General features: G+C 38.3%; 1 long non-coding RNA gene across 2 annotated transcripts in view; it reads left to right on the top strand.

Annotated features, from left to right (window-relative positions):
* LOC110256450 overlaps positions 5,676–17,071 on the top strand; it is a 260,565-nt gene continuing 249,169 nt past the window's right edge. For both annotated transcript variants that reach the window (XR_002337960.1, XR_002337961.1), the window contains exon 1: positions 5,676–6,726. This is a non-coding gene — a long non-coding RNA (uncharacterized LOC110256450). The remainder of the gene's footprint in view (positions 6,727–17,071) is intronic.

Here is a 17,071-nt window from a genome sequence, read left to right as displayed (position 1 = left end):
GTCCTGAGGTACTTTTCAATTTTCTTCCTCATTTCCTCATTGACCCATTGGTTTTTTAGTACCAATGCCCACCTCTGGAGTATAGATAACTGTGGTGGTTTGCCCCCACCACCTGCAGACCATGCAAGAAGCACCCCATCTCAGCCCATGCAGGCGGTGCTCCTAGTTGTAGGGTCTTGGGAAAGGACAGTGATCAAGTGTCTGGGCACTGCCCAGAGCATTTGGCAATGGCAACTGCAGAGCGGGTATGTTCCCAGCAGGGTGAGAGCAATAATATGAGGTGCTAGGTTTTAGTGCCCTCTTTTTTTTTTTTTTTTCTGACTCCTGAGGTGACTGTGGCCTCAGGTGGAGCCCACACAAAGGCCCCTAGTGGCAGCAGGCCACGCCTCCCCCTGGCCTCTGAGACAGCTGCCACAGTCCATCCTTGCTGCCTGTAGATTACACAAGAGGCACCATGTCACACTTAGCCTTGTGCTGCCCTTAGCCCACACAAGAGGTTCCCACTTCGCAGCCTGTAACAGAAGTGCCTAGTCTCTCATAGCCAGGATAAAGTGGCTTCTCACCACCCAGTAGCCTGCTCCAGAGGTACCCCACCCTCTGTGAGCCCACACACATGCACAGGGAGATTCCTATGGCGGTCTGCCCCTCCTCCTCTCACATTCCCGCCTTCCCCGCCCCCGACTATGGCACCTTGTTTCTCCTACAGGCCCAGAACTTCTCCCGGGTTCCCTCTGCCATAGCGTTCCACTCCCCAGCCCATAGCACACCACTCCCCTGCCCATGGTGCTCTGCTCCTTAGCTGCTCAGGCTCTCCCCATACAGTCAACCCCAGTCTTCTCCCTGGGACTACAAATGTTTTTCAAAATGTAGAATAGCTTCAAATGAAATATAAAATTACCCAAATTCTTATAGGTCCTCAGTTAACTGAGAATCATGAGAACCCCCAAGTCCAAGAGCTTTGGTCTCTTAAACACTTCTCTGGTCTTCACTGATACTCTTTGAGTAGGAAAATCTTTGGAGTGGAGTTTCCTTTGACAAATTTGGGTTCGGAAGGTTTGCCAGAAAAAAGAGAAGCACGTGGAAATCATAATTTCAATAAAAAGAGAGGATCTCTTTGGTACACAGCCCTTCTCTAAAAATATTTCTTTGCAGACCAGGAACATTTTTTCTCGCTTATGGAAAGAGTAGCCATGTATTTATCATCCAACCAGGACGTCTTTGAGAGTGGAAAGTTAAGCTATTACTAGTTACACCAGGAAAAGTGATATAACTAGGACTGTCTTGGACACACCGGTCACTTGGTCACCCTAACTATGTATAGGGAGGGTGAAGGTGGGCACTGATGCACTTGGATAGATCAAATAGACCTCATGCTTGATGAGAAATACTTTTGTCCCTTCTGTGCCCTTTCCTGTAGTCTCCACTGTCTGCAGAAATCAAGAGGTGTCTGCTTTTCCACCTAAGAACAAATAAAAAACTTTTTAAACATAAAATGACTTCCTGTCCACTTTTTTGCCTGAAATCTAAAGTGTCAGGGTCTCCTTTTAACAGGCAACTCAGGTTATACTCTATACACTATCCAATGACCTTAATATGATATTATTTTTTATGGAGCTTTGATAAAATCCCAGCTGACATAAGTAATAGTCAAAATTAAGAGTCTAAGCTAAGGCAGAGGCTTTTGAATTTTTATAAAAAATGTGAATTGCATTTATAAGATGACACAAAAATATAAACCCATAGACATACAAAAATTTTCATTACACAATATTTATCTTTAAACTGAAGATGCACTCCCCATGCACACACATGTATAATTTTTTTAAAACCTGATTGTGACTTAGTTGATTTCATGATCCACTAATGGTTTGAGATCTACAGTTTGAAAGCAGTGCTAACCAGCCACTCCTTTCTTTGTCAAGGGAAAGGATACATCGCTGTACTATGTTAATTCATTTTCACATACCTTCACAGAACTTTAGTTTACTATTTTTTTCTTGGTTTAAGTAAGAATCAATTTTGGAACACTTAAGTAAAATCTTATATAAGATATTGCATACTATATCATTCAAATTCACCCCATGTAGGGACCCTAATTAGGAATTTTTCCTATATTTTAGTGAATGTTTTCAGATTAGGAAGCCTGCTTAAATTGAGTTGTTTCCTATTTTGCCTGTGTGCTGAGAAAAATATTTAAATGCTATGATCAGTCACAGCAAATATATGTTTGTCTCCTTTCACCTACCCCATTCTCTACATGGCTTTTATTCTCCCTTTATCCTCATTTTAACATGGTCGTGTTGTAGATGTACTGGTTAAGCGTATATATATCAGAGTCAACTGCAGAGTTTGTGATGTTAGGCAAATTACTTAATCTCCTTGTGTCTTGGTCTCCTAATTACTAAAATAATAACAATAGTATTTATAGTTAAAGGTTTTTGTGAAAGCTAAATAATAGTAAAATAAAACAATACTTTTGAGTACTTAGAGCAGTGCTTAGCCTGTATTAAGAGGACAATAAATTAAACTTTAGAAGCAAATATACAAATAGTTAAGGAATCCTTAACATGATTTCCCAATCCTAGGGAACCAGGAAACTCCGCTAGAGTCTCATCTGAAATGAATATATAAATGTGTTTCTGCATCTTATTCCATAAACGTCTCTGTCAGGTGAATTAACAGCTGAATGTTTTCTCTTGGAATCTTGAGGCTGAGTAGTTCCACCCTACCTCTTTACTTACTCCTTTGTGATATTCATGTATGAGTTTTTTTTCCCACTACTATTCAAGAAACTTGAGGGTCAGGGGCTGTCTTATCAATCTTTGAATTCCCCCAGCTCTTCGATTCAATGATTTCCTACAGTAAGTGTTTCATAAATGTTTAATGAAATAAATTAAACAAGTTCTTTCCAACATCAATAAAGTAAGAAAGTTTGCAGTAGAAAGGAGTAAAAATCTACACAGAGTTTGATGAAAGCACAGAGTCTGATACTCTGAACATTAGCTGAGGCAGTGAGGCCAAAGTATAATGACCAACTTTCTTGTCAGTGGTGGTGAAGAACATGGACTTTCTTAGTAAATCTGGATGTAAAATTCTGCTCAGTCACTTCCTGCGTAAATTTGGGCAAGTTATATAACCTCTTTATACTTCAGATCCCTCAGTTCTACCACAAGGATAATTTAAGGGTCATGAGTTTAAAGTACTTAGCCCAGGGTCTGATACATAGAAAGCAGATGTATTAGGTTTTCTTCTGCTGTGTCACAAATTATCACAAATTTAACAGCTTAAAAGAATACAAATTTATTATCTCACAGTTTTCATGGGTCAAGAGTGCAGCACATTCTAATTGGGCCCTCTGATTATGGTTTCAAAAGGCAAAAATTAAGGTGTAAGCCAGGGAGAAATGTTTCCATACTGTCTCAGGTTTTTGGTGTAATTTTCATTCTAGCTGTTGGCTGGAACCACTCCCAGCAACTAGAAGGCATGGGCAGGTCCCATCACATGGCATAAGCCTTTTCACTGTGAATTTCTTAATAGAATTTTTTTTCTTCAGGGAAGGTTCCAGTCCCTTTAACTGTTCACCTTATCAGTTCAGGCCCACCTAGGGCAATATCACTTTCGATGAACTCCAGAGTGAACAGATCAGTAATCTTCAATAATAATCCAGTCATGGAGGTGATACTCCATCACATTCATAGGCCTGGCTCACAATCAAGAGATGGGGATTATACAAGGGTTCAGATCCCAGGGAGTGGGATTTTTAGGGGCATCATAGAATCCTGCCTAACACAAGAGGTAATTTCATATCCCCTCTGAACAAGCATTTCAGTTTTGGGAAACAAGTGACTAAAGAGAGACGGGAATCACATTTCATTCCACACTGAGACAGTACATGAACGATAGTGAGTATAAGATGAGAGACTTGTGGCTGATGTTCCCTCTTGGTGTACCTTTGTGACGGTGAGCTCCTGCCACTCTGAGTACAATTTTACTGCTTATATACATATCTTAATTATATAAGATAAACCTTAACTCTTTTATCAGGTGCTAAGTTGAATAAACAGTCATTTCTTTCTGAGATTAGAGGAAAATCTGGCTGTGTTAGCTCTGTTGACAGCTGGTCGATCTCCAAAACAGTCAGTATCTGTATCTGCGAGGTCTGCGTCTGTGGATGCCACCAACCATGGATCTAAAATACAACCCCCCCAAAAAAAAATTCCAGAAAATTCCAAAAATCAGACCTTGAATTTGCCACACTGGCAACTATTTACATAGGATTTACATAGTTTTGGTATTCTAAAGTAATCTACAGATAGTTTAAAGTATACAGAATCATATGTGTAGGTTATATACAAATACTATGTCATTTTTTAATAAGGCAATTGATCATCCATGGAAGGTGGGGGCTGGAACCAATCCCCCACAGATACTGAGGGACAATTATATAGCACTTTTCTGAGAGATTTTATGAGATAATTTTGAAAATATGCTGTATTATTCTTATTATTATCTGGGACAATTTGAGATAACCAATGAGAGAAAAATGATCAAAAGGGTATAGAGTTAAGGAAGATATTACTTCTCTTTCATATGCCTCCTGTACCAAGTGATATAAGCAGAAAATTTGTTATAAATTTCAGTTGTATGAGTTATATTCAATGTTGAATGGAGTACAAATAAATATGAAATTATATTTATTGTCAATAAATTTTCAATTTAGTTGCAAAGAAAAGGTACAAATATGAAGAGTTAAGTCAGAGTGGAAAGTATGTAATTATAAGCAAAATGAATACTAAACGTTAAATGATGGAGTCATATTTATAAGCTGGAGATGTCAAGGATGGCTAAGGGAAGCAGGAAACCACAACTAAGCTTACAGAGATGGGTAAGGTGTCACCAGATGGAGAGAATGTAAGAAGATATTCTAGGAGGAGGGAGTAGCATGAACAGAAATGCAGATGCACACACAAACATATTCATGGAATGGCTGTCTGCTGGATTTCAGAAATCAACAGAGTGTATAGGAAGAGATAAAGTAAAAAATGTAAATATTGTTTGAAACTACCAATATGAATCCAAAGAGTTTGGATTTACCTTAAGAGACAATGGCAGTCCACTGACCCTTTTTCAGAAGAGCAATGCTGCACAGAGTAAGTATTGAATGAATATTTGTAGAAAGAACAAAAGAATACATAAAAAATATTTTAAGGAGAGTAATAGTTTGTGGAAATTTAAATTGGAGGAAGAAGAATATTGGTCTGGTTTGTAAAGTACTAAGGATCTGAGACCTGGCCTATGCAAGCACAGGATCAGATTATGTCATAACTATAGGACTTCAAAGTCAGGAATAGATGGAAAGAAAGAATTAGTAGGATTGGAAACTAATTAGATAGAAGGGATTAAAAATGACTCTGGATTTCCAGCTGAGATATTTTTTAAAATGATGATAGCACTTTATAGTTTCCCTATATATAAAGTGGGGCAAGTAAGAGTATAGTTCAAATTCTTTTATTATTATTTCATTATTATTTATTTTATTTTGTTTTTATTATTATTGTTAGGTACATAAATGTCTAACACAGAGCTTGAGTGATTGTTGGTTTTCAATATATAGCTGGTATTTAAATATTCTTACTGCCATAATTAATAGTCTTTAATTTACAGTCCCTAAATTCATAAAGCTCTGATATAAGATTCTGATTATGGTGAGTTAGCAGCAGAGTTAAGACTAGAACATGAGTACTAAGATTCCCAATTTAGTGCTGTTTTGGCTGTGACTTAGGTGTCCAAGCCGAAGACTCATGTAAGGATGCTATTTGAATTATACCTTTAGATTTTCCTGCAGCCCTCTTAGTACAGAAGCAAGATATTCCTCCACTAACCATCTCAAGTATAAAAAAGTATTATTTCCTACCTATATGTTCATATATATCTTGGTTTTTATTCTAAAGAATTTTTCTTCACCCTAATTTGCCTCTCACACAATTGATATTTTATAGGAAATTGAAAATCTTTCATATTCATATATTATAACTTTCAGTGAACACAATGAACTATTCCTTTGTATCAATACCCTTTGGAGAACATTAGTCATCCTGTCCTTAAACTTTCAGTAGTTTCATTTTTCTTAGGCTTAATCTCTATAACTTGCAGAATTCCAAGAGTTTAAGAAGAGCACCACAAGACAGTAATCTCCTTAAACACAGGAACTTCTCTTTAATTTCTGACATGCTGGAATAATATCTGGAACAGAGTTTTATTACCCACCCTCCACAGTCCATCACCAGCAAGTGTCCTTCCACCAGGTGTTGCTTGTGCCAATAGAATGAAACTGAGTTTGGTTCAGAAGCAAAGGAAATCTTTACTCTTGGGTGAGTCAATGGAAAGGCTGGAGCTCTTACTTTAGAGCACATGTGTTCCTCAACAGGCCGTGGGTGGGGCTACTTTATAGGGATCTTGTCAGAGTGGGAGGGGCCAGAGTTCTTAAAGCTGGTGCAGCTGTGCTGCTTAAGCTCCAGATCTCAGTGCCAGGAGTCTCTGTACAAGGCCCACCACCACCATCTTGAACTGAGTTTTGTGAGCAGCGTTTCTGCACATGGTCTGGAGCTGGGGTGTCAGGAGCTGCTGTTTCCTGCAAGGAACTCTCGTCTGAAGGGCCAGGTATAAGGCTCTGTCTGCAGCCACCTATGAGCAAGTGAAACTAGACGAAGCACAAAGGAAAAAAAGGTTAGACTCTATTTCATTATCCAGATTCTATTTCCCAGGAATTGTCAGTGGGCTTTGCCCGTGACGGTATGTGTACAGTAAATGCTTGTTGAATAAATGAGTGCATGCGTGAATAAATGAATGAGAGAATGAATGAATGTAGTGCTCTGTAAACCTCATCCAGGAACAGCGATATTTAGCTCAAACTAGTGACCTAGCTTGGACCTGTTTTTCTGACTCAGCTCCAATTAGAAATAGCCCTCAGCATATTTGTAAGTTCAGTGGCAGCCCTCAATCAAAGAAATATACATGCGAATTCTCTCTGAGAATTATCCTTAACATGTTTTACTTCTTTGAGTGCCAGTAACCCTGAATGAAGATTTAGGACTTGGAAAGGAACTCATGGGTGTGGGGAGGTGTCATGGTGGGGGCATGAAATGCTTTGGTTCTGGACTTTAATATTCTGTTATAAATTTCTTTGCTACTCTGTTATATATGTCTTTGCCCCCTTTTGGCCTTTTTGTTTCTTCTGAAATGCAGTCTAGAGGGCAAAAGGATATACCAGTCTTATTTGGAAAGTCTCTGTGGAAAATGGCTTATCAACACCTACCACTTTTCCAAATTTAGTGCACAAATATACCCTATTTCAAGAAATGTGCAAAGCATTAATCATATATTTCACCCTGTACTATACGGATTTTTTTTCTTTCCTGAGTGTGATATGCTTTCAACGCATAGCATCTAATGTCACATATTTCTAGCACAGTGAGATTAAAATACCTCAAAGGCCTAATGACTCCCAAGTGTCTCACCAAAAGCCCAATATTGCTAAGCAAAGGCCCATGCTTTGCTCACAGAACCATGCATTATGCTGGCAGGATGCCTCACTGGTGAGTTACCTTGGAAGAAAATCCCTGGCAACACTGCAACACTCCTTTTCTCCTTAAAACCCTTTATTTGCTCCCCACCACACCTTCTAACTAAATAAACCTGTGTTTCTAAAACAGCAATCACAGAGTACCCAGCTCTTTTGTCAGGATCTCTAGATAAATTAGCTTAAACAGCTACACTCGTGGAAATATACCTCCCTGGCTTCTCTGCCAGCCCACCCTGAGAACATTCTGGCTTAATTCCTATCTTTAACAAGACCAAGAACACAGTCCTTTGCGTCTCCATGTGCAAAGTATTTACATATTCAGGAATCAGCTTGGCAAACCGGAGCTAAGAGTATGGGGAATAAACGTTGTCTCCATTTCCCCCCCTTCCCTCTTTAAAGTTGAGAATTTAATTCTTGAATATGATAAGAACTAAAAATTGGCAAAGGGGCAATGACAACAGGGATGCGACATCTGTCAAAAGCCTGTGCTGATCATTGAGGCCTTGCTTCCCCCGTGCGCCCTCGGGCCCTCATGGGCTTGACAGGTGTTTCTCTTCTTCCCTTTTCCACCCCTTGGACTTGCTTCCCTGAGTCTGACAGGGGCAGAGGCAAGCATTCCTGCTCTTCTTGTATCCTGATTTAAAATGCACGGTGGGTAGAAATTAAAATTAAAATGAGTTCTTTTTAAAGCAAAAATGTCACCATTCTCTTTCAAAGATGAAAACCTGAGTAATGACTCTCAAGAGAAAGACTGGTGTCAAATTAGGAGGCTGTGCTTAGTGGGCTTATGAGTTATGTGTAGGAATATGTAATTTTTTGACAAAAAGCAAGATGAGGTTGGAATTGTATTTATTCGGCAAACTAATGTTAGCTTCTTTTACTTTTAAGCCATTGGCATACATTTTGTATAGCATGTACCCTTACTTAATACTATTGTAGTAAGGACATGGTGTTGATGTTCAAACCTAGGGCAGGTTCTCATCCACTGGACCACTGCAGAAAGTCTCCAAAGAATTCCACGGGATGAGAGCTGACCCTCTGTATGTTATGGATAATCTAGGCCATTCATTTTGTTCCTAGGAGTATAATTTCTTTAGCTGTCATCTCTGTCTCTCCCTCTTGTCTATTAATGGTACAAAGAGTGGTCTTTACCTCTGACAAGTGGAAAAATTGACGTAAGGATCACTAACAATTAGAAATTCCTTGGAAAAATATATTCAGGTTCTCCTATCTCTCTATCATGGCATGCTATTTTAACTGTCGAACTATTTATCAAAAATAAGAATTATTCATCACTCAGTCTATCTTTTTTAAGTAATAATCATAATAAGTGTGACAGCATATGAAACTTTCTAATAGAATATTAAGGATGAGTTTCATTCTGCTTACTTGTCAGCAGAGCTAAGTGAGACCCATTTGGTCCACATTCATAGTGATGGGGTTCAGAACATGATACCCCAAAATATGGCAACTTGGCATACTGAATATTTTAAGCTGAAGGAATTTGACAAACTGCAGGTGCAGGTTCCTCTTCTCCCCCATACCCTCATGTGAGGGGTACCCTCCCTATACCCTGAGAAAAGGATTCTTAGAAGGGACTTGAAGAAGAACCTGAATGAATAGTCTCATTGTTTCCCCTGGTTTTCTACTCTAAACTCCTGCTCTTTTTGTCCTATCACATTTTCTTACCATTTCCTGCACTTCGTCAAACCTAACAGAAAAATATGCAAGGTTAATAATTTTCTCAGGTCTTCATTTTCTTATGAAGGCTTCCATGTCAAGTAAAACTTAAATAAATTTGTATGCTTTTCTTCTGCTGATCTTTGTCGCTTTAATAAATTTTTCCTCCCTTCTGCCAGATCCTGCTGCCATGTTGATTTTAGGTTGTTCTGGGGGTGTATGGGCTTCACCTGTCCATGAATGCATGAAGGGAAATCCTGAAGTTCCATGTGTGCAAAGAAATTTCTGTGTTATGTTGCTTGTGTCTTCTATTTACACACCCTTCAGGAGAAAACAACAGTTCTGAGTCACGTTTAGCATTGCGCTGCACAAGGCATAAGAAATCTTGATTGAGATGTTAAGGGGAAATCATCACAGACTCATGCCGTATTGTAGCCCTAAATCTTGAGTTTGTGGTCCCTTCTTGAGTCCCACATTTAGAATCAAAAATGATATCTTCATACATTCAGGTCTTTTACTAATGCTATTATCCTCCCATCACATGTCCACGAAAGTCTTGCGGAAGAGATATACCTTATGGGAAGAACACTGCTGATAGGAGTCAGAGGCTTAGTAAAGCCAGCTGGCTTCTGAAAACTGGTTTCATCTTCTGTGAGATGGAGATGGTAATGATGTCTCGATGAGTCTAGAATTTGGAAGCCTCCAAATAAAGGGACTTTTCTCAGTCCATTACTCTTTTCTGGGCTGGACATAATTCACAGTTGTCTGGCTGCCCTGGATAATATCTGGTGGCCACACACACACCATGTCCAGCACCTTGGCCTTTGTGTGCTATTCCTAATGTGTCCAGTATAATAGCTATTCTCATTCATGTTCTGAGGCCCAGCATTTCATGGAGCATATATGTTCCATGTCTTAAAAGCTACTGCTTTCAATTAGTGTTTTAAATTATTTTTTCTCAATGTATTTATAACTTGACTCCCCATCAGAGGCTACAGAGGTAGGTCTATGATTTGTTCATTCATTCATTCAATAAATATTTACCATTGCAGCCAGCCCCCTACTCTACACCGACATTACAAATACCCCCATACTATGTGCCATTTCTTTTTTTCACTTTTTTGTTCATACACCACATAATTTGCTATTTTTATGGCCTCTCTTTTCATTATTGTAGAAGCTCTACTAGGATAGGGATCATTGTTTTGTTCACCAATATATCTCAGGTGAATAGAGCAGTTTCTAGCTCTTAGTAAATATTTGTTGAAAGAGTTTAGAATGTACCATATTTTAGGAACATGGAAACTGGTAAGTTATATAGCTCTTTGAGAGAAAATTCACTTTCTTGAATCTCCTTAAAATAGCCAAAGTTTCACATTGAACATCCAGCATCTTCCTTCTGTACCCTGAGGCAAAGGCAGTGTGGCTCAGTTCCTCTGGGTTCTCTGAGAACTGTTATCTCCTGGGATCTGTGCCATCACCATCGTCATCATCACTGTTATCATCGTGGTAACTAGTCTCCAAGATGGCTCCTACTGATCCCTGCCTCCTAGGATTCAGTCTTTTGTAGTTCTCTTCCATGTTGGATGGGAATGAAGTGTGCAGCTTGTAGGATATTATAGAAATAATTATGTGTAATTTCTGAGGCTAGGTCATAAAAGACGTTGTAGCTTCAGCCTTTCTCGCTTGAATCATTTTCTTTGGGGGAAGCCAGGTATCATGTTATAAGAAGTCCGCAGGACATGGAAATGAGGGCTTCTCCCAACATTGCTATGAATAAACCATCTTGGAAGTGCATGCTTCAGTCCTAGTCAAGCCTTTTGGTGACTGAACCTCTGGCCAATGTTTTGTCTACACGTTCATGAGAGACTTTGAGACAGAACCATCTACTTAAACTCCTCCCAAGTACCTGACCCTTAGGAACTATGAGATGAAGATTTTTGTTGTTTTACGCTTTTGTTTTGAAGTAATTTGTTACACAGAAGTGGATAGCTAATATAACTGTACTTCTTGAATGCCATTCTGACTTCATTCTTGTATTAACCATCTGAGTTGAGAGCCATAACTTCACAGAGGAGAAAATGGGGGCCCAGAAATATTCCGGCACACTTCTAGTGAGTGAAAGAGCTGGAATTTGAACACAGACTTTGTTTTTACCCATGATGCTGTTTTGAGTAGTAAAATCTTTAGAGTGTAAAGCTATTGCTGGCAGTGTCTGAACGTGGCACCTGAGAAACTTGGCAACTACAAACTACTTTCAATAACTTCCTTTTAAGGCACAAGGTGAAAGCACCAGAGACTGAGTTCCAGGAATGGTCCAACTTCCCAGAATCCCCTAAAATAAATGCATAAGATTTGCCATAATAGCAATACTTATCTCACGCTAAGTTTTTAATTCACTAGCTAGTCAGTGAACTGGTTCCCAATGACCTGGAACACTAGGGAGGCGAGTTTGGATGGTAGAAGTATATCACGGATGATGACACTGAGGGAAGAGATACACTGAAATCATTTTAAAACCTGATAAATATCCTGTCATTTGAGAGATACACTGAAATCATGATTTTAAAACCTGACAAATAGCTTGTCATTTCACAAATTCTCCACATCTGACCTTCAAAGAAAGGTATACTTCTTCAAAAGGAAGAGACCAATAGCTTCCCCTGTTTTCTAGTGTTTTCCCTGTCTTCTAGTATATCATCTTAAAAATAGTTATATCCAGTAGAGGAGGGAAGAACATAAGAAATCCCAGCCCTGAACTTGATCCACATGCAGTCCTCTGTTACATTACAATGCCTCTCTATCAGTCAAAAATGGGATTATATGTAATTAAAGTAATTCTCCCAGTGGTACCCCACCAAAGTAATCTAGATACATATTCTGATTGTTTAAAATGTCTACATGAGATTTAGACATAAAACTCATGTCTGTGAAACAGGTGCAAACTTAAAATCTAACTGACGAGTGCTTAAAGATGACAGTCTAATTTCCCCAAATATATGAACTACCTCATATTGCCATTTTTGTGCTCAGTACTCCCATTGTCCTTTGTGTTTTAAATTCTTTTGCTGACTTATTTCCTCTGTCAGTTTTCCATAGTCAGCATCCTTTAAAATTGGCTTCGAATTTTGCTACAGAAAATGCTGAAAAATCCCTTGCTGATTGTGTATGGTGTGTGTACCCCACATAAAATATACCATATCTCATTTTCTTTTTAAACAATGCTTCTTATAAACATGAAATTACAATGGAGTTGGCAAAACGATACAGAAATTTAAAAAAAAAATGGTTGTGATGGGGTGAGTATTAGGCTTTTTTCTATGGGGTGTGAACACTGTATAAGACCTTGATCTTAACTCCAAAAATACAAGGTCATAAGTAAAGAGAAGAGGAGGTTAGTTGTCAGCACAAATAACCAAAAGGGGTGGGAGAAGTATTCAGCAGGAAACTTAATGAGCCAATTGGGTGTTGTGGCAGCCAATAAAGCTGATGGGCATTAGCAGAAGAATGGTATTTAGAGTAAGCCAGGTAGTCATACTCTGCTTAGACAGTTGTGTTAATATTACACTATATTTTGAATAGTGAATTGTTGGAATAGAAACAAATGGAGTAATGTTTAGATAAAATTCCAGATGTTGGAGTATTTCAAATCTATGTCATATGAGAAGAGTATTCAAATATATAATGGACTCCATGGATTCAAGTTTTGTATTTTCAGTTAAGTTTTCAAAATATGGACCTAAATCCTATGCATAGAAGAAAATAGGCTGAATCAAAAGAACTGAGAAGGTAATTAGCTGCTTCAGGAGCTGTGCATTTGCAATTACTGCAAGTGCTCTACTACAGAAAAATGCTTAGAGAGAATGCACACGAATGCATTATCTTTTAATCCACGGTAACCTCATTCACTGCTATGTTTTCCCAGTGTCCAAGACTTGGATTAATTAGATTAGCAAATCCTTAATGCTTGGAGAAGAGTTGGCTCAGTGGTAGGCAGAGCAAGGGAAGCATGGCAGAGGGCTTGTTCCTATTCTATACCTGCAAACCCCTGCACCATTATAATATTTGCTAATTTATCTTCCCTGGGAGAATACAAGAAAAGTTTCTGGAAAACTATTTGGCAATAAATAGTTGGCAATTTAAATATGCTTACATCTTTTGATCTAACAATTTCACTTCTAGAAGATAAAAGATATAAAGAGATGTGAAAAAACTTTATGTACAAAAACGCTCATCACAACATTATTGATAATAGTTAAAAAAAAAAGGGTGGGCAGGGAAGCCCTTTTTAGCAAATATTTACTGAATTTAGTGGATATTTACTGAACACTTGCTCTGTAGAAGATATTCTTCTAGGTGCCTGGGATATATCAGTGAGTGAAATAATTTCCCCACTTGCAAGGAGTTTATGGTCCAGCAGGGAAGAAAAAAGTATATATAAATATAATAAACATTTATGGGGTTTCTTGGAATTCCCATCATGACTTAGTGGTTAACGAACCCAACTGACATCCATGAGGACACAGGTTCGATCCCTAGTCTCGCTCAGTGGGTTAAGGATCCAGCAATGCCGTGAGTTGTGGTGTAGGTCACAGATGTGGCTCGGATCCTGCGTTGCCGTGGCTCTGGTGTAGGCTGGTGACTGCAGCTCTGATTGGACCCTTAGCCTGGGACCTCCATATGCTGTGGGTGCAGATCCAGAAAGACAAAAGACAAAAAAAAAAAAATTATGGAGTTCCTGTTGTGGCTCAGTGCTTAACAAACCCGACTAGCATCCATGAGGATGCAGGTTTGATCCCTGGCTTTGCCCAGTGCGTTAAGGATCTGGTGTTGCTGTGAGCTGTGGTGTATGTAGGTGGCAAATGCAGTGTGGATCCTACAGAGCTGTGGCTCTGCGGTAAGCCCGAGGCTATAGCTCCGACTGGACCCCTAGCCTGGGAATTTCCATATGCTGTGGGTGTGTCCCTAAAAAGACAAAAATACAAAAAATAAATAAACATATATATAATACAATATAGTAGAAGAGAACAAGTGCTGTGGGGGAACATAAAGTAGAGCTAAGTAATGAGGGTTGTGATTGGTGGCTGCAGAATAGCCAGGGTAGATCTCATTTTAAGGCAATTTAACCAAAGACTTGATGGTGATCGTGTCAGCCTTGTAGATATCTGGAGAGAAACATCAGTGGGTAAAATGAGAGGAATAATTCAGTAGAAAGTGAAAAATTGATGAAATAGGATTTCTTTTGCTAGCATGGGAAATTCTAACAATATAATATTCAATGAAATGACCAGGGTGAAAACTGTATATTCAGTATTACAGTTTTAAATTATGTACACACACACACACACATATATATATTCACTTATTCCATAAATATTTATTGAGCACTTGTTCATTTTATAAACTTACTATATTCCAGGCACTATTGTAGGCATTCCCAAATATTAATGTCATTGAATCTTTCTAACTTTGTTATGAAGCAGGAGCTGTTTAGACCTCATGACTGGGAAAGATATTAATTATCTAAGGCTACTAGTGAGTATAAGCTGGGTGTGGTTTTGCTCTGACTCTGCGGTCTTAATCACATGGGTTTTGCCTCTTCTTTCTTAGGCCCTGTTTGGGCACCAGGGAGGGAACACACAAATGTCTACCTAGAAAAAAAGTCCTGAAAAGACATATGCCAGATATTAAATTGGTTTTTCTGTGTGGGTAGAAACAGATCATATTATTTTACACACATTTGTGTATTTTCCACATTTTCTATAATAAAGACATACTTTAAATTATAACTTTACTATTATATATATGTAAATAGTAGTGTCTTTTACAGTTAAGGCTTTAAGGAAGAGCTGGAACAAGACTTCAGTCTCCCTAATTTAGGTCAGTTTTTTCCTTGACTGTGTTTCTAGCACATAGTCTATTCAGCATAATGTGATAGGAAGACGATTCTAGTGGAAGTCAAGCTTGGGTCCTGCTTTTGACACCAGCAAGTTCTGCACCTTCAGATGAGTTCCTTAGCCAGTTTGGGTTTTGGTTTACCTTTTTTTTTCTGTAAAGTTAAAGAATTGGATTAATTAATATTATGGTCCTTCCATTTCTGACGTTCTATGATTCTATGGCAGTTTTATTGTCTTACCCTAACTGAAAGGCAAATGATTCTGAGGTAGACACTAGGATACCAGTTTATTAGCTTGCAAAATAAGCGACATGTGGAAAAAATCCTTGAAATCTGTGTTGTTAATTCATTTTCTTAAGGTAACCAAGCTATGAATTGTTTTATAGATTTAAAAATGGTTAAATATTAGCACATTTGTAATGGTAAATATTAAGACAAATAATCAATAACCACTTTATTGATTAACCTTGAAATTACTATTACATGTGTAGAAATACTCGAGGTTCAGATAACTAGAAAATTCTATAGTATAACCTGAGCGGCTTTGGTGTCAGTGGAGTATGGAATCAGAGTAACGAATGCTAGAAGAATCAAGCTGTCTAATGATGTCAGAAGATAGCCTGAATTATCTATGGACCTATCTGGAGATTCAAAATCTGTTGCTTCCATGTGCCACCTCCACCCAAATTTGCCAGTGGGACTAGGACTCCCTGAAATCTGTTGAAGCATTGGAGGCTCCTTTTTATTGTATATTGTCCAAGTTAGGTTCTGCCAAGATTGAAAGCCCTATGCCTTTCCTTTCTCTCTGCTTCTTGGCTAGACCCAAGTTCCTTTCTCTAGAGCACTGGCTCATTGGTATGACTGCATATCTATATCCTCATCCAGTTTAACACTCTAAAGTCTTTTTCATTTTGCTAATTTCCTGGTTTTTAAAGAAGGGAACAATTCACAATAACCCCAACTATTGATGACAAAGATTGATCCTTTAGTGCAGCCTGAGATTCTGTTGGGCTAGAAGAAGCTGCTTTTTCTCAAAATCCCAGGCTGAGAATAAACTGAGGTTACCTGTGAAACTGCTCTACAAAGTTGTTACTAGCAACTTTGCTGCCCAAGAAAAGAAGCACCAAATGCAGCCTCAAATCAGCTTTGTAATTCACAGATGGGCGTTATTAACAACATGCACCATCTGGCAGCTTCCTTTTTTTGACTAATTTGTCTTGCTAACTAGGCTCAGTTATGGTTTATGCTGCTGGGGAAGTGCATGTGCTGTCAACATGTATATATAACAAATTTTAAGATTGCACAACTTTAAAATCATTATTTTAAAAGTTTTCTTTCTCTAACTTTTGGCTACTTAGCCCTAGATATTGCTTTGTTTTTAGGTATAAATCCTTAGTTTTCATATACCTTACATTGACAGATGAATTCTAAGGGGTTTTCCTTTTAATCTATATAGGACAAAATCTACTGGGCACTGAAATAGTAAACACTGGAAAGTTACAAGAGCTCCAAATTCTGAAAATCCAACAAAATTATTATACCAGTTATTGTCTGTTTTATGGTTTCAAACTCCTCATCTTATATGAATTCTGTAGATTCCTAGGTGGTCCGTACCTCTAATATTATTCTATAGCACTTCTATTCTGAGGATAGCTATCATTAATCTTCCCTTTCTTCGTGCTCAATATCCTTTTTAACTATGGAAGGGCAAATTATACCAATCCCTGGTATACAGTTGCTGTGAAATTGATTAAATACAATTTCAATTATCTTTCTCATTATAACTAGACCTTGCACTCTTTATGAGAGAATATCTTACCTACTGATAGATTGTCAAATCTTTTTAAATCATAAGGAACAAAACTCCAACTCAAAACAGCCCAAACAAAACAATGGGCATTATTGATTCACCA

Source organism: Sus scrofa, chromosome 13 (assembly GCF_000003025.6).
Source record: "Sus scrofa isolate TJ Tabasco breed Duroc chromosome 13, Sscrofa11.1, whole genome shotgun sequence".
Lineage (NCBI taxonomy): Eukaryota > Metazoa > Chordata > Mammalia > Artiodactyla > Suidae > Sus > Sus scrofa.
Note: the sequence above shows the minus strand (reverse complement) of the source record. Positions and strands in the feature narration are given on the sequence as shown.